Source organism: Dromiciops gliroides, chromosome 4 (genome assembly GCF_019393635.1).
Source record: "Dromiciops gliroides isolate mDroGli1 chromosome 4, mDroGli1.pri, whole genome shotgun sequence".
Classification (NCBI taxonomy): Eukaryota; Metazoa; Chordata; class Mammalia; order Microbiotheria; family Microbiotheriidae; genus Dromiciops; species Dromiciops gliroides.
In genome coordinates, this window is record NC_057864.1 from 487,944,143 (window position 1) to 487,962,847 (window position 18,705).

At 46.9% G+C, this 18,705-nt stretch overlaps 1 protein-coding gene across 1 annotated transcript in view; it reads left to right on the top strand.

The window, feature by feature from the left end:
• Positions 1-7,045: 7,045 nt before the first annotated feature.
• The window catches only part of COL6A3 (collagen type VI alpha 3 chain), a 98,093-nt gene continuing 86,433 nt past the window's right edge, over positions 7,046-18,705 (top strand). The window contains exon 1 of the mRNA XM_043964533.1: positions 7,046-7,144. The gene's annotated coding sequence lies outside the window, so the exon portion shown is untranslated. The remainder of the gene's footprint in view (positions 7,145-18,705) is intronic.

Genomic DNA, 18,705 nt, shown 5'->3' on the forward strand with positions numbered 1-18,705 from the left:
AGAGAGACAGAGAGACAGAGACAGAGACAGACAGAGAGACAGAGAGACAGAGAGACAGAGAAATGGAGGAAGAGAGGAAGGGAGAGAGAATTGTGTTCAAGGGACAATAAAGAAAATAGGAACAACTCAATTATGGAGTATGTGTGTGTTTTGCCATTTCCTTCTCCAGCACCCTGTGAGGTAGAGACTATTATTATATGCATTTTATAGGTGAGGAAACTAGGGCTGAGAGAAGTCAGCTGACTCAGCTAGGGTCACTATAATAGGTAGTAAGTGGCATAGGCAAGATTCAAACCCAGGTCTTCTTGACTCCAGACTAGCGTCCTGACTATGATACCATATTACTAGATATTTGAGAATGTGAGATACGGAGTGAACTTCAGTCAGAAGATCTGGGCTTAAATCTTGCCTCAGACACTGACTGGCTTTGTGTTCGTAGACAAGTCACTTCTAAGCCTCAGTTTCTTCATCTTTGCCAAGAAAACCCCAAATGGAGTCACCAAGAATCAGACATGACTGAAATGACTGGACAGCAGCAGCAGCAACAACAACAACAACAGCAACAACAACAACAACTCACAGGCTTGTAAGGACCAAATAATTCTGGGATTCAGAGTTTTCTGTGATTCTGAGAATCTATCATTTTGACAGTCTCTGATTTGGTGACTTTAGAGATTCTTAGATTTCTTAATTCTGAGGATCTTTCACTATGTGATTCTGACATTTGGGATTGGGGGGATATACTCTAGACCAAATGGCAATTGGCTTTGTGCTTTAGGGCCTAAAAGAAAAGCAATCTGAAAACAAAGCTGGCCTCCCCAAAGAAGCATTACTTTATGATTTCCTTTCTGAAGCAAAAAATGGACAATGATAATCACTTAGTACAAGCACTGTCACCTGAATAGAAGTGATTGATCCCAAAGCAGTTGAGGGAAGTCTTTGTCTACTTTCAGAAATCAACCTGACATCTTTCAAACCCATCCGGTGAACATGTTCCAGAGAGGTAGTATTCCTTTAACTCAGGGAAGTTCATGCCAACTACACTCTGGCCAGTGCCAAGCTGCCCCGCCAGGAACTGTCAGATCCAAGAAATGGGAATCACAGAATGGAATGTGGCTTTTTCCCCAAATGAAGGACTCCACTATAAAATATAAACTTCATTTTGTCAGGTCCACCCCTACCCCACTCCTGGATTTATATCCAAGGGCATTCCACAGTCATCAAAATGAAAGGTGAAAGATTGATTTTATTTTCAGAGAATTTCCCTATGCTCTTTTCTCTCCCTGCCTCTACCTGTGGAAAAGTAGTGTAGACTTCAATGTCTGAATGAGATCCATGGCGGAAACCTTCTTTCTGAGACTTTTCTATCAGAAGTCATTCCATAGTAAATAAGAAATGCAAAGATGAAGAGCATTTTTTTTTTAGTGAGGCAATTGGGGTTAAGTGACTTGCCCAGGGTCACACAGCTAGTAAGTGTTAAGTGTCTGAGGCCGGATTTGAACTCAGGTACTCCTGACTCCAGGGCCGGTGCTCTATCCACTGCGCCACCTAGCTGCCCCGAAGAGCATGTTTTTTTAAACAACAGGTGACACGTGGTTGGATCCATGATCTTGTTGGTTTGGGTGGACCCTCCATGGGTACAATTAGCAGCCCAGGTGCATTTTCTATCCTGCACAGTTCTCCCTCATAAATTCCTTGCAGAAGGTCTTCCAAATGTTTAGGAAGCCTTCTCTTTCCTTTGGGATCTCCAGGGAAGCAATGTGACATGAGGACTGTCCATCTGTTGTCTCTTGTTTACATTTGCTTTTTAGTCATTTATGCTTTTGATCATAACTTTTCTGATGCTTTTTCATTAAGCAAGTCACTGCTGATAACATACACAAATCTGCCGATGTAGACGATTCATTTTTTTCATAACATTTTGGGTCACCTACAGTTTTTATTCCTCCAAGAGTCTCTTATTTCACGGAACTAGAGTGAGACCATAAGAGCTTTGCCCCAGGGCAGGAAATTTAGAAGGTACCACCAACACCATTCCTGAGCACCATTCACCTGCCTGTGCCTGTGGTGGACACCTCATCCCAAGGCATGCTTCTTTCTCCTCAATAATTTTGCCTCAGGTAAGGCTAGCCTGTTAACCTTGGCCGCTATTCTGACCAGGAGCGAATGTTGCTAGTTACAGCTAAGTCTTTCCAGTCTTGGCAGCCATATAGAGTTACATGGAAAATGTTGGTATTTAAGTAAGAAGTTTGAGAAGATTGAAAGCATCTCACTCTCCACGTGAGCAAGCCTTTCTTGTCTGAACATCAAGTTCTTTTTGTAGAAAGTGAGGAGTCAGACAACATCATCTTTCAAATTCCTTCCAGCTCCGTATCCCATGGACCCTAAATGTAACTTTCTCCATTCATTCTCTCATTCAGCAAGCATTTATTCAGTGCCTACTATGTGTCAGACATCAGAAGAATACAAAGACAATAAGGAAGCAATCCTTAGGAGGCAGTGTAGCTCAGTGGAAAGGGCACTGACTTTGGAATCAGAAACTGGGGTTCAAATATTGCTTCTTTTTTTTTTTGCGAGGCAATTGGGGTTAAGTGACTTTGCCCAGGGTCACACAGCTAGTAAGTGTTAAGTGTCTGAAGCTGAATTTGAACTCAGGTCCTCCTGACTCCAGGGCCAGTGCTCTATCCACTGCGCCATCTAGCCGCCCCCTTCGCATTATACTTTAAGGCTTACAAAGTACTTTTCTTGTAAGACTTTGAGTTATCTCTTTTTTGGGGGTGGGGGGAGGAAATAGGCCTTATGATGTCACCAGAGTAGGGACCTCCTGGTAAGGAGCTCACCCTTCACCGATATAGATCAGCAACAATAACGAAGACTCAGAGAATTTCCTGGGACTCGGAGGGCTTAAGTGGTTTTCCCATCATTACACAACTAGTGTGTGTCATAGGCGGCACTTGAATCCAGCTTCTGACTCCAAGGCTGACCCTCTTTATACTACATACTGGGGCCAGTTGGAAAGACTTGAGTTTGAATTTCAGCTCTGCTACTTGCTGTTTGACCTTAGCAAGTTCCTTTATCTGGGGGCTTCAGTTTGCCCATCTGTAAGATGGAGGGGTTGGACTAGATGCCTTCAAAGCCCCTTCTAGTTCTGAAGCCCAAGAGCCTCTGCTACTAAGTTTGGGTAGCATTCACCTGGTCCTTTTCAAAGTTCAATCCTTTTACGAGGTGAAGGCCTTGGGAAGGAAACATTTTAAGTAAAAACACGGTGGACTGGGGGCAGTTCACGGACAAGCTGTGGGAAAACTCATCTAGCAAATCCCTTCATTTCTAGCTTCATGGATATGAAGAAGCAACTTTCTGACCATCAGTTAGCAAACATTTATTAAGCACCTACTATGTGCCAGGCACTGTACTTAGTGCTGAGGAAACAAAGAAAGGCACCTACAAAGTCCCTTCCCCAGGCAATGGGGAAGGTAGCATGTGAACAATCGCGCACAAACAAGACAGAGATTGGATCAGCCAGGGACAGTGGGGGGTGGTGAGGGGCAGGGGAGAACCAGTTGGTTTTGGAGTTGGCATTGGAAGTCTTTTTATTTTATTTTTTTAAACATTTTTTGTCTAAATTGTGTATCTTCCTTTTAAACCAATAGGACTGAGTAACATTGCTCAGGGTTTCTCCACTAAAGCTCTTCTCTGATGCCTCCTTGTGGCTTCTGGGTGAATCTGGGCTCTCAAAGGTTTTGTCCGAAGCACATAAGCCCAGGAGATCCTCCCACCCCAGAGGCTTGGAGTGTGGATGGATGTGCTGTTGGCTAAATGGTCTTTCTAGCTGTCCTTCACATAACACCTCCCATCCCTATACCTTTGCTTAGGCTGTCCAGGTGCTTTAGAAGGCTCACTCTTCTCACCTCGGCCTCCTATAATCTCTGACTCCTTTCAAGTCCCATCTCCCACATGAAGCCTCTCCTGACACCCTCCCTCAGATGCTAATTGGACTCCCCCTCCCCACAACGATATGACTTTGTATTTACTTTGAATGTATTTTGGATTTATTTATGGGTATATATGTCTCCATAGATAGGAGACACAGTGGACAGAGTGCTGGGCCTGGAGTCAGAAAGACTCATCTTTGTGAGTTCAAATCTGGCCTCAGACACTTCCTAGCTGTGTGACCCTGGGCAAGTCACTTCACCCTGCTTGCCTCAGTTTCCTCATCTGTAAAATGAGCTGGAGAAGGAAATGGGAAACCACTCCAGTCTCTTTGCCAAGAAAACCTCAAATGGGAGCAAAAAGAGTCAGGCAGGACTGAAAGATGACAGAACAGCATCTTCTTGTGGAATATAATCTCCTGGAAGGAAGGGACTATTGCATTTGTGTCTTTGTGTGCTAGTGCCTAGCAGTGCTTTGTATGCAGTAAGTGATTAATCAATTCAGGACAGAGATCAGAGAGGTACCACAATGCCAAATTCAGAGTTTGTTCAAATAGTGAACCATTGGATTTAGTTATGAATTTTGATATAAGAACTTGCGTCAGAGTGTGTAAAAGAGTTTGTGTACTAGGTGGGATTTGAACTCATATAACTCCCCAGCAAAGCCTATTCCACTCTCTTTTGGTCGACTACCCTTGTGGTAAACCACAGAGAAGAACCCAGGCCACAACCACAGGAGAATGAGCCAGCCCTGATTCCAGGCAAAGTCCCCAGAAGGAAACAGCCAGCCTCCCAAGTGCTGGCTCCTCTGCCCCCATCTTGGCCATGATGACAAATTAGCCCCTTCTACAAAAAGCCTCATTCTCCCGTTCACCTTCCCAGCTGCCCACTAGGTGGGACTCGAGCCTCCCCACCCTTCACTTGGCCAGGGGCACTCTGTACCCAGCTGCCGCCCATGTGTTCCTAAGACCTCATGACTCAGGTTCAAGGTATGAGTCCTGGTGATCCCTCCCTGTTGCTCTTTGGCCCAAGTCCTTTTCTTCTCAGGTGTCCCCTTGGAAAGAGGGTCTTTTTGGCCCTCAAAGATATACAGCTCCCAGGATTCTCCCTCCACCCCAACAAGTGCTTCATCCCTTTTGGGAATGGCACGCATCTTTGGGGCTTGAGTCTACACCCCTTGTTTGAGATCAGGAAGACCTGCCAGGGTTCAAATCCTGCCTCGGGTCATTACTAGCTGTGTGGCCACAGGCAAGTGACTTCACTACTCTGAGTCTTGGCTTCGTCGTATGTAAAATGAGGGGTTTGGATAAGACAACCTTTAAGGTCCCTTTCAGCTCTAAATCAGTGACTGTGACATCTTTATGGACTCCAGGTCTATAGGATGGAGTTGGACTATTGGCCTAGAAATCCTTGGGGGAGGGGAAGCTCAATGGCTGAATTTTTTAAGGAAAAAAAGGCTTTCTTTTTGAATTTAATGATCATTAGCAACCATGAACATTTTAGTCAGAGGATTGCAAATGAAACTGTGGACTTTTGTTACCCAGTTTGTTTTATTCGGTCAACATGCACTTATTAAGTGCTGACTATGTGCCAAGTACAGTGCCAAGACTAGGGATACCCAAAAAGGCAAAACAAACCAACCAACCCCCACCCAAACAGACCGAGCCCCTGTCCTCTCAGCAGGACTCACATTCTGATGGAAAGATACAGAGAATAATCTATTCATATAGAGTGTGTGAAGGCAATCTGAAAGGTGGTAGGCTGTCCCTCTGTAGCCTCCCTCACCAGGTCACACTTGGAGTGTTGGAGTTTATTCTAGGGGCCACCTTTGAAAGGGCATTGACAAGCTGGACCATGTCCAGGGAAGGGTGAACAGAGTGGGGAGAGCACTGAAGGAGCTTTGGTTGAGGGACCTATGGAGATTAACCCTGAGAAGGGTCAAGTTATCTGTGTTCAAGTATTTCAAGGGTGATCTTGGGGAATGGGGATTAGCCTTGCTCTGCTTGCTTTCAGAGGGCAGAACCAGGATTAGTAGGGGGGGATGTCTAGAGGGAGAGAGGGAGAGAGAGATAAAGACACAGAGAGAAAGAGACAGAGACAGAGACAAAGACAGAGAGACACAGAAACAGAGACAGAGACAGAGACAGAGACAGAGACAGAGACACACACACACAGAGGGAGAGAGAGAGAGCACGAGAGTGAGAGTTCAGCTTTATAGAAATGGAAACTCCAATACTCAGAGCTGTCCCTGTGAGATGAGCTGTTTTGGGAGGCAGTGGGTTCCCCATCACTGGGCAGTCACTTCTTAGGGATGCTATGGGGGAGGGGTGATTCTCAGCCAGCTAGGACTTGGAACCAGATGATTTCTTCCACTTCTAAGATTCTGGGCTTCTAATCTTCTCTCCTTGCTTCCTCAATAAGAAATAGAATTTGGGTGAATGGAAAAACTAGCCAGTTGTGACTGCTGATTTTTGGAAAGTCAATTTTAACTGAACGGTTATTGGGAGAAGCCTCAAGTCCAGATTTCAAGAAGAAAACTGAGGGTGGGGTCCTGGTGGGTGTGTGTGTGGGGGGAACTGCATTTTCTGTTTTCCTCTTTCAGTCAAGTTGGAAAATAGCACAGAAAAACCATGGGTATCCAAGGAGGGTCCAAGAAGTCATGCTCTCTCCTCCTCAGGGCCCTGCCCCAAAGGTGACGAGCACATGTAGAACTGAGGGCGTCTGGGGGTGTAGGGGTCCGACTGCAGGCTTTGTGGGATGAAGGCAGGACTCAAAGTGTGACATCAGCCTGCAGCGGGGGCCAGAGGCAACAAAGCAGGAGTCTGGTTTTCATTTAGAGTTTGGGTCAGTTGCTCAGCGAGGAGAAAAAGGAGGGAGGAGGAGGAGGAGGAGGAGGAGGGGGAGGAGGAGGAGGAGGAGGAGGCAGGGAGCCCTTCACTGTATCACTGGAGAGCATCCAGTTTGCAGCTGTAGCCTCCCACTGAAGGCAGCTTAGCTCACCACGGCCACAGCCCTCCTATAAGCGAGCAGTGCAGAGAGCTTGCTCTCTCCTCCGTAAGCTGCACCCCACACCTCCTCCCCCTCTGCTCCTTTTGGTGCAGAAAGGCAACCTCAAGAAAGGACATTCAAAGCCAGAGGGAGGCAAAGGATGAAGCAGGCGCAGACATAATCATACACCGAGGTCCAATACACATAATTCTTCAGGTTTGCTCAGGGTAAGTTGTCTTTCTTCTCGTGTTTCCTTCCCTACTTTCCAAAGACCGAGTTCCAGGAAATGTTTGAAACCCGAGGGGCTCCGGCTGAGCAGCTGCAGCCGCGCGGGCCCCTTCTTTCCCAAGATTTGGGGCTGTCGGCTCTGAGGGCGTCTTTTCCCCATTTCTTGAAAACGTTTGTGTTTCTGCAGGGTGAGGGCTTCCCCAAAGGGTTCCTTCCTCTGCTCTCTTCACAGGTTTGCAAAAAGGGGAAGTCAAGTCCTATTCATTATTCAGTTGGTTTTTAGAAATTAAAAAAAAATCGTCCCTGTGATCACCCCACATTAAAACACTGAGATGGCGGGTGACTCATGCTAGGAGTAAGCCTCCTCTGGTGGACCCATCAGAGCCCTCATTTTGGAGTGAGAAAACTTGGATTTAAACTCCACCTCTGCCACTTGTTCTCTGTGTGACCTTGAGCAAGTCACTTACTTGTCTTGTCTGGGGCTCAGTTTCCTCCTCTGTAGACAACCCCTGAGGACCCTTCTAGCTCTTCCTCGAGCCAATGACCTTATGATCATCTGCAAGACAGAATGAGATAACTTATGCAGAGCACTTTGCAACCTTTACAATGCCCTATAAATGCTAGGCGTTTATTGTGATGATGACTTATTGATTAATTTATTTTTTAAGACGAGAGACCTCAAAGGTCCCTTCAAGCTTGAAACGTATGTTTGTTCCCATGAGTCTAAAGCAAAGCCTCCTGGTGCCCTCTTCTCACACTGAGATGTGCAGTGCGGCACGGACCACCATGGCCAAGGGATTGAGTGTCCATCTAGTGCTCTACACGGACTTGGTATGAGCTTCCAGTTCACACTAAGAACCAAACTAAACCAAGCCCAGCCAGATGAAAGAGTCTTTGCCTAGCAACACTGGAGCTGGTGGTTTTGGGGGGCCCAGGGGGCACTGCTGAAGAGCATAGCTTTCATATGGATTAGCATGGCTTCCTCAGGTTTGGGATGAGATTTGTCACCTGGCACTGTGGTTTTCGATTTCTGTGCTCTCAAGACAGAGAGGGTTGGATTCCCCAGATTCAGGCTTCTGGTGTGTGCAGGTCCCATGCCCATGCTAAGCTAACAGAGTGCTAGGATTGCCGTTCTCCACCAGGGTGTGGTCAGGCAGGACTGGCGCCTGCAAACAATTGGGGTAGGGGTTGGGTGGGGCTTTGTTCTCTTCTCAGTGAGCCGCCTCTGTGGAGGGCACAGCTGCCTTCCAGCCTCGGTGGTCCGGGGAAGCTGCCGATGGGGAGGGTCAACTGAGACGGGTGCTAGGTTTAGGTTCTTGTCATCTCAGGGCTCTTCTATCTCCTGTCCTTAGGGAAGGGCAGGGCAGGGCAGGGAGCACCACAGAGTTTGGAAGAAGTGGGCTCAGGGTTTCCAATTGTTCCACATTAGTCACATTTAGTAACTCCAGGGGTGCCACATGCAGACATAGAATGCTATTTTTTTTTAAATCAAAAGACGATCTATTACCTGTGTGATCTTGGGCACCCATTTCCTCATCTGTAAAATGAATGGATCAGACTCGGACGATTTCTGAGGTTCCTTCTGGTTCCTGATCTATGATCAGATGACTTCTCTGAGCCTTAGGTTCCTCCTCTGTAAAAGGAGGGATTTAGCTCTAGAGTGATTATCCCATCATTAATATGGGTATATCCTTCACCGACACAGGTTTTGATCTTGCCAAGGCTCTGTAGAGAGAGTTTGTGAGTTATAGCTTGATGGCTAGGAAAATGCCATATCCCTCAGGGAGGGGTGCCCTGGCAAATGGTCATTCACTGATGGGAGAGAAGCCACTTTGATTAAAGTCAAGTCTGGATCAGAATGAGAGACTGTTGGAGCTGCTCTGGAGTCCTTAATTCACAGATGGGGAAAGTGGGGCCCAGAAAGGGGGGGTGTTGTCTCCACGGGGATCCAGCTGGTTAGTGACAGAGTCAGAGTTAGACCTTGGGGCTCCACTTGGACCAGTGTGCTCACTACTGCTGAAATGGAGGAGGTAGTAACAGAGATGACAGAACAATGGATAACTGCCCCCCCATTTTCTTTGGAAATGAATGATGTAACCTCATTTCTTAGAAGATGAACATTCCTAATAATGCCTGGCTTATATGGAAATGAAGATGAACGTCCACTTTCTGAGTCCCAAGCAGTAGGGAGAGGTGTCCTGTGTTCCACCAAATTGTCTTTTATCTCTTTTGTACATTCTTATATGTTTTGGATAGAATGAAATCTCTTTAAAGGGAAGGACTATACCTCTGTCTTTGTATGCCCAGGTCTTAGTACAGTACCTAGCACATAGTAGGCTCTTGATAAATGCTTGTTGATTGGTCAGCTGGTGGTGATTGACAGGTGGTCCATGGGTAAGTCCCATGGCATTAATGGGAGGGCTCATGGAAATGTATTGCTTTTTACAAGGTCGCCTTTTTGTACTTGGTGCTCAGGTGAGGGGACCAACACTCCTCCCACTGCCTTCCCTCCCCCTAGAATGATGGAATGAATGAATGTGTATTTATTTAGGGTGTGGGCCATCCCTCAGCCCACCAGCTGGGCATAGTCAGTAGCAAGGTAAGACAGTGCAGGTGGGGGGTGGGTGGGTTGGGATAGGAGTACAGAAGAGGAATGAACAGTTTGTGTTTGCTCAGGGTTGGGTCCATGACTAATTTATTCTTTCCTCTCTTAATCCATCAACTTTGAATGAACAAAGCCTAGGAAAGACCTCATAAGATGGTGGTATGGTTGGGGTGGGGTGGGCTAGTTGTGCACAAAGTGGGCATGAAGGAAGGAATTTGCATTTTTTTTTTTCAGTGTTGGGTCCATGGCTGGTAATTTCTTCATCTCTCAGGCTGTTGACTGGTTATGAGTAAAGGAAAGGAAAATTAAAGACCAGGAAAAATAAGGGGTGAGTGTGTGTGTGTGTGTGTGTGTGTGTGTGTATGTATGTGTTAGAATAGAGTTAGAGGATTAGTTAAAAAAAGTACTGGTGTAAGAGTTGGCATGTGGGGTCTAAACACAGTAACCTTAAAGCTGAATGAAACACACTGATAAGGTTTGTGAGCTCTGTTGCTAGCTTGCTATAGGCAAGTTCCTTTCCTCCCTGGGCCTTAGTTTCCTCCTCTGTAAAATGTGCTGACTGGCTTCTGATGTCCCTTCCAGCATCAGCTCTATGACCCAGTGAATCATCTCAGGCAGGGAGGAGTCACGGTGCTCTGCTAGTCTAAGTGACAAGTCCTTGCCAGCAGAGGGACTCCTGGTCCCCAGGCAGTTCTGTCTGTACATGAGAGTGGCTTTTCCAAAGTGCTTCTGAGGGTCTTGGGTGTGGTGCAGGACTCTGGGTAAGGAAATAATCTCCCACTGAATCTTCTGTACCACAGCTCCCTCATTTTGGCTCTCCAAGATCTTTGGGTTCACTGCCACATCAAGTATTTCCCTTTATTGGTGAGACAACCCAGGGTGGGGGCTGGGGGGCTGGGGTGGTCCAGGGAAGAGCCTGGCAGCGGAGTGGCTGCTGCCAAGAGTCCATTTCAGACTCAATGTTCAGAAAAATGTCTTAACCCTGAGACTTGCTCTGGAGGAGCCTCCCTCAGGACACAAGGAATCCCCTTCCTTGGAGTCTTTCAGCAAAGGCTAAACGACCTCTTGTGGGGGGATTGTCCCAGGAATTCTGGTGCAGGGCTGGGCTGAGAGCCCTTTAAAGCCTCAGAGGCCCCTTTCAACTTAGCACTCCTGGGAGTCTCTTCACCCACATCTCTTCTGTGCTTCAATTTCCTATACACAGAGATAATGGGCTCAGCTTTGGGATGAGTGGCAGGAGAACCATTTTCTTACTTGGCTGAAGCAACGGGTTTGATGTTTGAGAACCTGGTTCCAAATCCTGGCTTTGCCATTTGCTGCCTGGGTCACCTTGGACCTGTCACATCCCTTTGCTGGGCCTCAGTTTCCTTCTCTGCAAAATGACCTCCAAGGTCCCTCCTGGTTCTAGAGCTATGATCCCCTGACCCTTTTTTAAAAAGGGGGTTCTCTCTCTCTCCCTTTCTCTCTCTCTCTCTCTCAGCTATCTACCTATCTCACTCTCTATTCCATCTCTATTTCTTTTTCTGTTCCTATTCTATCTCTTTATCTACTCTCTCTCTCTTTCACACCCCGCCCCTTTCCCTATCTTCCAGTGCAGCTATAAAGTTAGCTCTGCTTGTATCTATATAGATAGATATAGATATAGATAGTCTGTTCTCTGACTTCCAGCAGCCAGGAGTTGCTGGAATTTTCTTCACTGGCTTTCATGGCATGCTCTGTGTGAAATTCCACATTTTGTCTTAAAAACCCACCCCCACGCCTGGTATGTTGCATCAGCCTTTCTCCTGGGCACATCCCATTCTAGCCAAGAGACTTCCATGAAGATTCTTTGTCTCAGCCTTTCTAGGGAGATTAGGAAGTATTCAATATATGTGAGAAACATGCAGGCCTCTGTTTTCCTTCTGAATGGGGAAGATGGGAATGGAGGGGGGTGTGTGTGTGTGTGTGTGTGTGTGTGTGTGTGTGTGTGTGCGCGCGTGCGCGCGCGTACATAGGCGCACACTCATGCCCATGGTGCTGTCAGTTTTTCCCCTATGAAAGGTTCTTTGCTCACTGGTCTTACTCCTCTCCCCTCCCCCAGTGACACTGCTTGAAGGCAGAATCAGGCTAGCTCTTACTATTATATAAACAGTTCCAGGCTCCAGGCACTATTTTAAAAAACCAAAAAAACCCCAAACTTTCTCCCTTCGTAGCTCAGTTTAAGGATAGGAAAGCGGAAAGTGACCAGTATTACCGTAAGAAGGTCCAGAATTTGCTTTCCCCCCTATTTCACCCGTCATGTATTCTTGGCTCTCTTTTCTCTGTTTTAAGGAGAGACCCTCCCCCCCCCTTGTTTTTTCTTTGTGGGACTTGGGAGGGGGAGGGTCTGGGTAGACAATATCACATAGCTGAGCCGGCGTTGGATTGGGTGAGAATTCTAATTCTGTCACTCTCTGTTTGAACTTAGACAAACTTTGGGCCTCAGTTTCCCTTTTTGTAAAATTAAGTTCTACTAGATGATGTCTGAGGTTTCTTCTAGCTCTAAATATAGCATTTACGTGTCTTCTGCTGAGAAAGAGAGTCCAGGGTCTAGTTTTTGGGACGTGGTCTTCTCCTTGGAAAGATTTTTTTTCTCAACTGGAAAGAGGTAACTCCCAAATGCCTGGCAGGCTCCCAACTGCTTGGAAGATGAGAAATCCGGAGCCCCAAGGTCCTTAACTGGAGTGTCTCACATTGCTCTATAGTTCTGTGTCCTCTAGGGGGCGCCCTGACCCTCAAAGTCTCCCTTTTGCTTCTGAGCCAGGGTCTAGGGGAGGGGGGAAGGGGGGGAGGGGAGGTCCTCACTCTCTTCCGGAGCCCAAGCCCCCACCGGCCCTGGACCAAATCCAAGTCCAGGCCAAACGCCTCGCGCTGGGTTTCAGCAGTCTACACACAGACTTTACTGAGTTGGAGTCAAATCATGTAATCACGGGCTTATCAGTTTAGAGGGAACGCAGCATTTGGGGATGGATTATCATGGATTCTTCTAAAACCAAGAAAAGACCGGCACAGTTTGCTGCGGACTTTTGTGTTAGCATGCGCCTGGGACTGGAATGGGCCCCCTTCTCCTCCCTCTGCATCGGCCGTGGTGCCCAGCTCTCTGCGCCCCTGGCTTTAATCCTCATCTCTGTGCAAGAAATCAGCCAACAAGCATCTCAGTGCCTACTGTGTGCCACACATGGTGCCTGGCAGGCCTGGGCATGCAAAGTCTAAAGTGACACAGTGCCCACTCTCTCTTTTTTTTTTTGGTGAGGCAATTGGGGTTAAGTAAGTGACTTGCCCAGGGTTACACAGCTAGTAAGTATCAAGTGCCTGAGGCTGGATTTGAACTCAGGTCCTCCTTAAGCCAGGTCCGGTGCTCTATCCACTGCTCCACCTAGGTGCCCCACACAATGCCCACTCTTAAGGAGCTGGCACCCGTGATTCCCAAATCCACACTCCCATCCCCGATCTCTCCCCCGGTCTTCAGTCCCATATTTCCTGTTGCCTTTTGGATATCCCCATGAGTGTGTTTACTTAGCCTGAAGTCTTAGGCGCAATATGGCCAAGGGTGGTGTAGAGGAAGGGAAGGTTCGAATGCCACTTCTGCCACTTAGTCAGGCTTCAGTTTCCTCTTAGGTAAAATGAGGGATTTAGACTGTGTCCTCCAGCTTCACATCTAGCATCCTGTGCTCTTGGCCTTGTCTGCCATTTCTCCACCTTCTCTCATTCTATTCACAGTACCCTATCCTGTCCCACCCCCACAATTCTCCAGGTCCCCAGGTTCCTAATCTAGGATTCTCAGTTCAAATGCAGCCTATTACCCTCAGCAAGTCATTTAATCTCTGTTTACTTCAGTTTCCTCAACTGAGCATGAAAATAATAGCAGCTGCTTCCCAAGTTTGCTATGAAGTTCAAAGGAAATAATATTTGCAAATTGTCTAGCACAGTGTCTGGCACACAGTAGGTGTTAAATCCTTCCTTGCTTCCTTCCTTTCTCTTCTAAATGTTGGTCAAATCGAACTTGTGGCACTGAATCAATTATTATGGTACTCTCCCCCCTCCCCACCCAAGACTGGTTCAGCAAAGAGCTACTGCAGACACACTCTGGATGAAATGAAATTCTGTTGCCTTCCCTCATGACGGGTGAAGTGGGCATTGGAGGCGTCAAAGCAGTTTGAAAACTAGCTCTTCTGTGGTATACGTGGCAGAGTGGATAGAACACATGCTCTGGAGCCAGGAGAACCTGAATCAAATATAACCTCAGGCACACTAGCTGTGTGACCCTGGGCAAATCTCTTAACCCTAATTCCCCTCCCTCCTACTCCATTTCTTAAAGCACTGACTTTAGATGTGAGTTCAAATCCCAGCCCAGTCATTTACTAGCATATTTGACCTTAGACAAATTACTTGCACCCGTTTACTCATCTGTAAAATGGGACTTGCACAGGGTCCTTCCGAGGAAAGCATTCTGCAAAACCTCAAAATATAACATCTGGAAATGCTTTGTAACCCTTTAAAAAGCACCATATAAGTGCTAGTGATGATCAAAGTGGGCTGATTACCAGCCCTTTTTCTTAAGCAAGGAGGGAGTTGCTGAATTGGAGTTAGCCAGGAGGGAAAAGGGGAAAAGATAGGAAAAGATTTTGGCTAGTCACAGGACTAGAGATTTAGAGTTGAGAGGGGCCTAAGGGACCATCTAGTTTAAACTCATTTTACAGAAGAGAAAACCGAGGACCAGGGAGGTCATACTGGTGGATATGGATGGGATTGGAACTCAGGGCCCCAACTCCAGAGCCCATGCCTCTTCAGCTGTATAAACCAACTCCCTAGGGGGCGTTAAGGGATGTTCTTTCTTTCTTTCTTTTCACAGGGCAATGAGGGTTAAGTGACTTGCCCAGGGTTACACAGCTAGTAAGTGTCAAGTGTCTGAGACTGGTTTTGAACTCAGGTCCTCCTGAATCCAGGGGGCCAGTGCTTTATCCACTGCGCCACCTAGCTGCCCCCACTACCACTCTTTCTTGACCCTACCAATGTTGGCTGCTCAGGATTTCCAGTCCGGAGCTGGGCTTCTGATGCTAACCTTTGGTTAACTCAAGATTAGCTTTGTCAACTTGGGGCGTTCCCACCTGGCCCCAGGCAGGGTTAACAGACGGGTGAAAGTGTGGAGGCTTGAAGTCTGGAGAATTGCTGGAGGTAGTATCAGAAAGACGATTAACTCGATTAAAAAAAAAAAGTCATCATTTAATTGAAAACAGTATTTCCCCCATTCTGCGCGAAGTCAAGAGAACAGGAACAAAAGTGCTTGATTTTTCCTCTTCTGATTCAAGGACGCTTTGATGACCCTTTTTCCAGGTGTTTGCACAGTTCCTGGCTGGAATGCTGTGGCTGGGGTGGGGGCGGGGAGTGGGCAGGAAGGCGGAGGGGAGACGGCCAAGTACAGGGAGAGTTCTGAAGGCAAAGCTTCCCTGAGCCGGCCTCTCACCACGGGGAGGCTCTGGGCTATGTCATTGGGTTGGAATGAACGCTTGTGCCGGGCTCCTCAGGGGCCGGGAGGGATCGGCTTCCTTGGGATGAAAGCTGGCTTCTGCTGCGGCTCATTCCTCCTATTAGAAGCTATAAGTACAAATTTAGACCAGACCTTCAGTGGCACGAAGGGGAAGGTGCCAGGAGGCTGGCTTTGGTAGGACAAAGGTCCTAACGCCGAGAGCCGGCCCCGAGTAGCTGGCAGAGGGAGGGAGACCCCTCCCCCGAGAGGTCTTCCAGGGGGGTGGATGACCCCGCTTGGGGATGTTTGCTCGGGCCTCGGTTGGACTGGATGTCTCTGAGCTTCCTTACAGATCTAAGATGCTTTGAGTCTGGGCTTTCGAAATGAGACTTTCCGGGGGCGAGCGTTGGGTGCTGTGTCTCTACGTCCATGTGGGGATGGGTGGAGGATTCAGAAAGTCTCCTTTCTTTTTTGCTTTATTCTCGGACAAGCGACGCTGAAGAAGCTCTTGCCTCGGTCTTGTCTGCTGGCATGTTGTTGCAGGGTTCCATTACGTCTTTAGTCGCCGTCGGGCACTTTGCGCCTTCCTGATGTAGATCCTGACGGTCCTCCGCGCCTCAAAGGTCATCTAGTCCAATCCCCTGCCTGATTAGAGGTGAAACGGAGGCGTAGGAAGTATCTATCTATCTATCTATCTATCTATCTATCTATCTATCTATCTATCTATCTATCTATCTATCTACACACATAAATATCTACACACACACATATATATGCGCTACACACACACACACACACACACACACACACATATTATATTGCAGGTCAATGAGGATTAAGTGGCTTGCCCAGGGTCAAACAGGGCAAAGCTTTTAAAAAAGACAATCTTCGTTCTGATGAGTGCATCACTCAGTGATAAATCCATTCAGATGAACCGCGACACGGTTGTTAGGTGGCAAGCCAAGGCGGAAAGTCGCTGAGGCTCAGTGCATGTGGCGCCGCCGCTCTGAAGGACAGCCTGGAACGGAGACTTTCCTGGGAAGGTTTTCTGCCCCCTCCCTCCAAAGAACTTCCCTTTCAGAGAAAGTCCCCCCCCCCCCCTCCGCAAGCTCCCGCAGTGAAAGCCAAATAATGCCTCTGGTGCCTAACTCTTGTCAGGTGCACTTTCGGAGGAAGCCCCCGTTTCCCACCTACAGCTGCTCGGAGGAGAGGGGGCGGGGGGAAGGAGGTCTCGAATTCCTGTCCCAGGAGGTTTATCTCCTGGGCTTCATTCAGCCTGAGAAAGAGAGACAGGAGATCGCTAATCCGTGAAGAAAGCGGGAGAAATGGCTTTCCAATCTTGGGTTTCTAGGGCTAGGCTGGGAAAGGGTTTTAGAAGTCGTCCAGCCGACCCCCTTGTTTTATTGGCCCAGGATGGTGAAGGGTCAGACTGTAGCAGGATTCGAACCCGGGTCTTTCAAGTCTGGTATTCTATCCACTGTGCCATTTGAACCCAGGTCCCTAGACTCCAGAGGTAATCCTTTTCCCACTGTACTACAGCACCTCCTGTATTTTACACATCGAGAAACTGAGGCCCAGAAAAGGGAAGGGGTTCATCCAGGGTCACACATGTAGATAGTAGAAGAGGCAGCTCTGGAATCTATGCACAACGTCACTTTTGGGCATGCTTTGGCTCCCCCTTTTTTCTAGAGTTAATTAATAGTAACTCACATTATTTAGTGCTGTAAAGTGTGCAAAATGATTTTCAACATTATCTCATAATGCATGGCAACTGGGGAGGCACAGTGAATAGAACAGTGGGCTTGGAGTCAGAAAGACCTGGCTTCAAATTCTTCCTTAGACACTCTCTAGCTGTGTGACCCTGGGCAAGCCACTTCCCTTCTGACACCCTCAGTTTCATCATCTGTAAAATGTCATCTTTGAAAATAGCAGCTATGCCATAGAGTTGTTATTAGAATCAAATGAAATAATATGTAAAGAGCTTTGGATATTTTTAAGTGACAAAAATGCCACCTATTATTATTGTTATTACTAGTTTTTATTTGAAACATTGCTTAATTCATTCTCTTACATTTTTCAATTGTATATATTTAATGTATGTACCATATTAGCATAATATTACATATGTGATCTATAAATCAATTAATTAACATATATCATGTCTAAAACAGAGCTCATCAACTTTCCTCTATACCAACCTCTCTTCCTTAACTTTATTGTTTCTGACAAGGGCACCACCATTGTCCTAGTTTGGGTTAAACTCGGTTCTTCACTCCATACATTCACTCCTTTGCCAGGTCTTGTCAATCACGCCTCTATAACAGCTCTTTGTTCACAGACCCATCCTAGTAGTTCAGATTTTCATCACCTATTGCTATTACTATTAATTATGCCTGCATAAGAGGCTGGTGAGGTAGGCACTACACGTATTTTATTTCCACCTTACAGAAGAGGAAACCAAGGCTCACAGAAATGAAATTACTTGTCCAAACTCTCACAGCTAATATCACAGGTATGATCTGAACCCAGGTCTTCTTGACTCTGAATGCTGCGTTCTAGCCACTGTCTCCTGCTAGTGGTCAGGGCAGAGGCAATGCTAGTGTCTGCTGCTGCTTCTCTGATCATCCAGGAACATTTTTCATCTGCAGATATCTGCTTGGAACCTTCTCTTTGTATTGACTCAGTAGAGAGCACTGGGCAGAGGGGAACGTGGCCACCAAGTCACTGGAGGGCTATTATCAATAAGCATCAGGCCAGGGGACAACCAGCTGAAAGCATCCCTTTTCTGGTTGTTGTTGAGTTGTTTTGGTCGTGTCTGACTCTCTGTGACCCCATTTGGGGTTTTCTTGGCAAAGAGACTTGAGTGGTTTGCCATTTCCTTCTCCAGCTCATTTTACAGATGAGGACATAGGCAGACAAGGTTAAGTGACTTGCCCAGGGTCACACAGCTAGTAAGTGTCTGAAGTTGGATTTGAGTTCAGGATGATGAGTCTTCCTGCCTCCAGGCCCAGTGCTCTATCTGTTGGACCACCTAGCTGTCCCCAAACCATGCTTGGCTGATCTAATACTGATTGACAGTTCAGCCAGCCAATAACATTTGTGGAAAGCAGTAGAAGGTTTGATCCCCTCCCCCCTTCATTGTTATAGTTACTGAGACTACTTCTGGGGCTCATTAATACAGCATTCCTAGCAGATGGCTTTGAATGACTCAAAGCCAATATTTAATTATATTAATAAACATAGTTTTCTGCTTTCCCATTCAGATCACTCCATATATGTCCTGCAGCCAGCTCTAAGACACACAGATACATATACATATTCCCAACATGCACACACACACATCTATATACGAGTATATACATACACATGTGCATGTATGTATGTGTGTGTGTGTATATATATATATATACACACACATACATATAATGTATATATTTCCCACATCCCAGCGTAACAGGCCTGTGTTATGC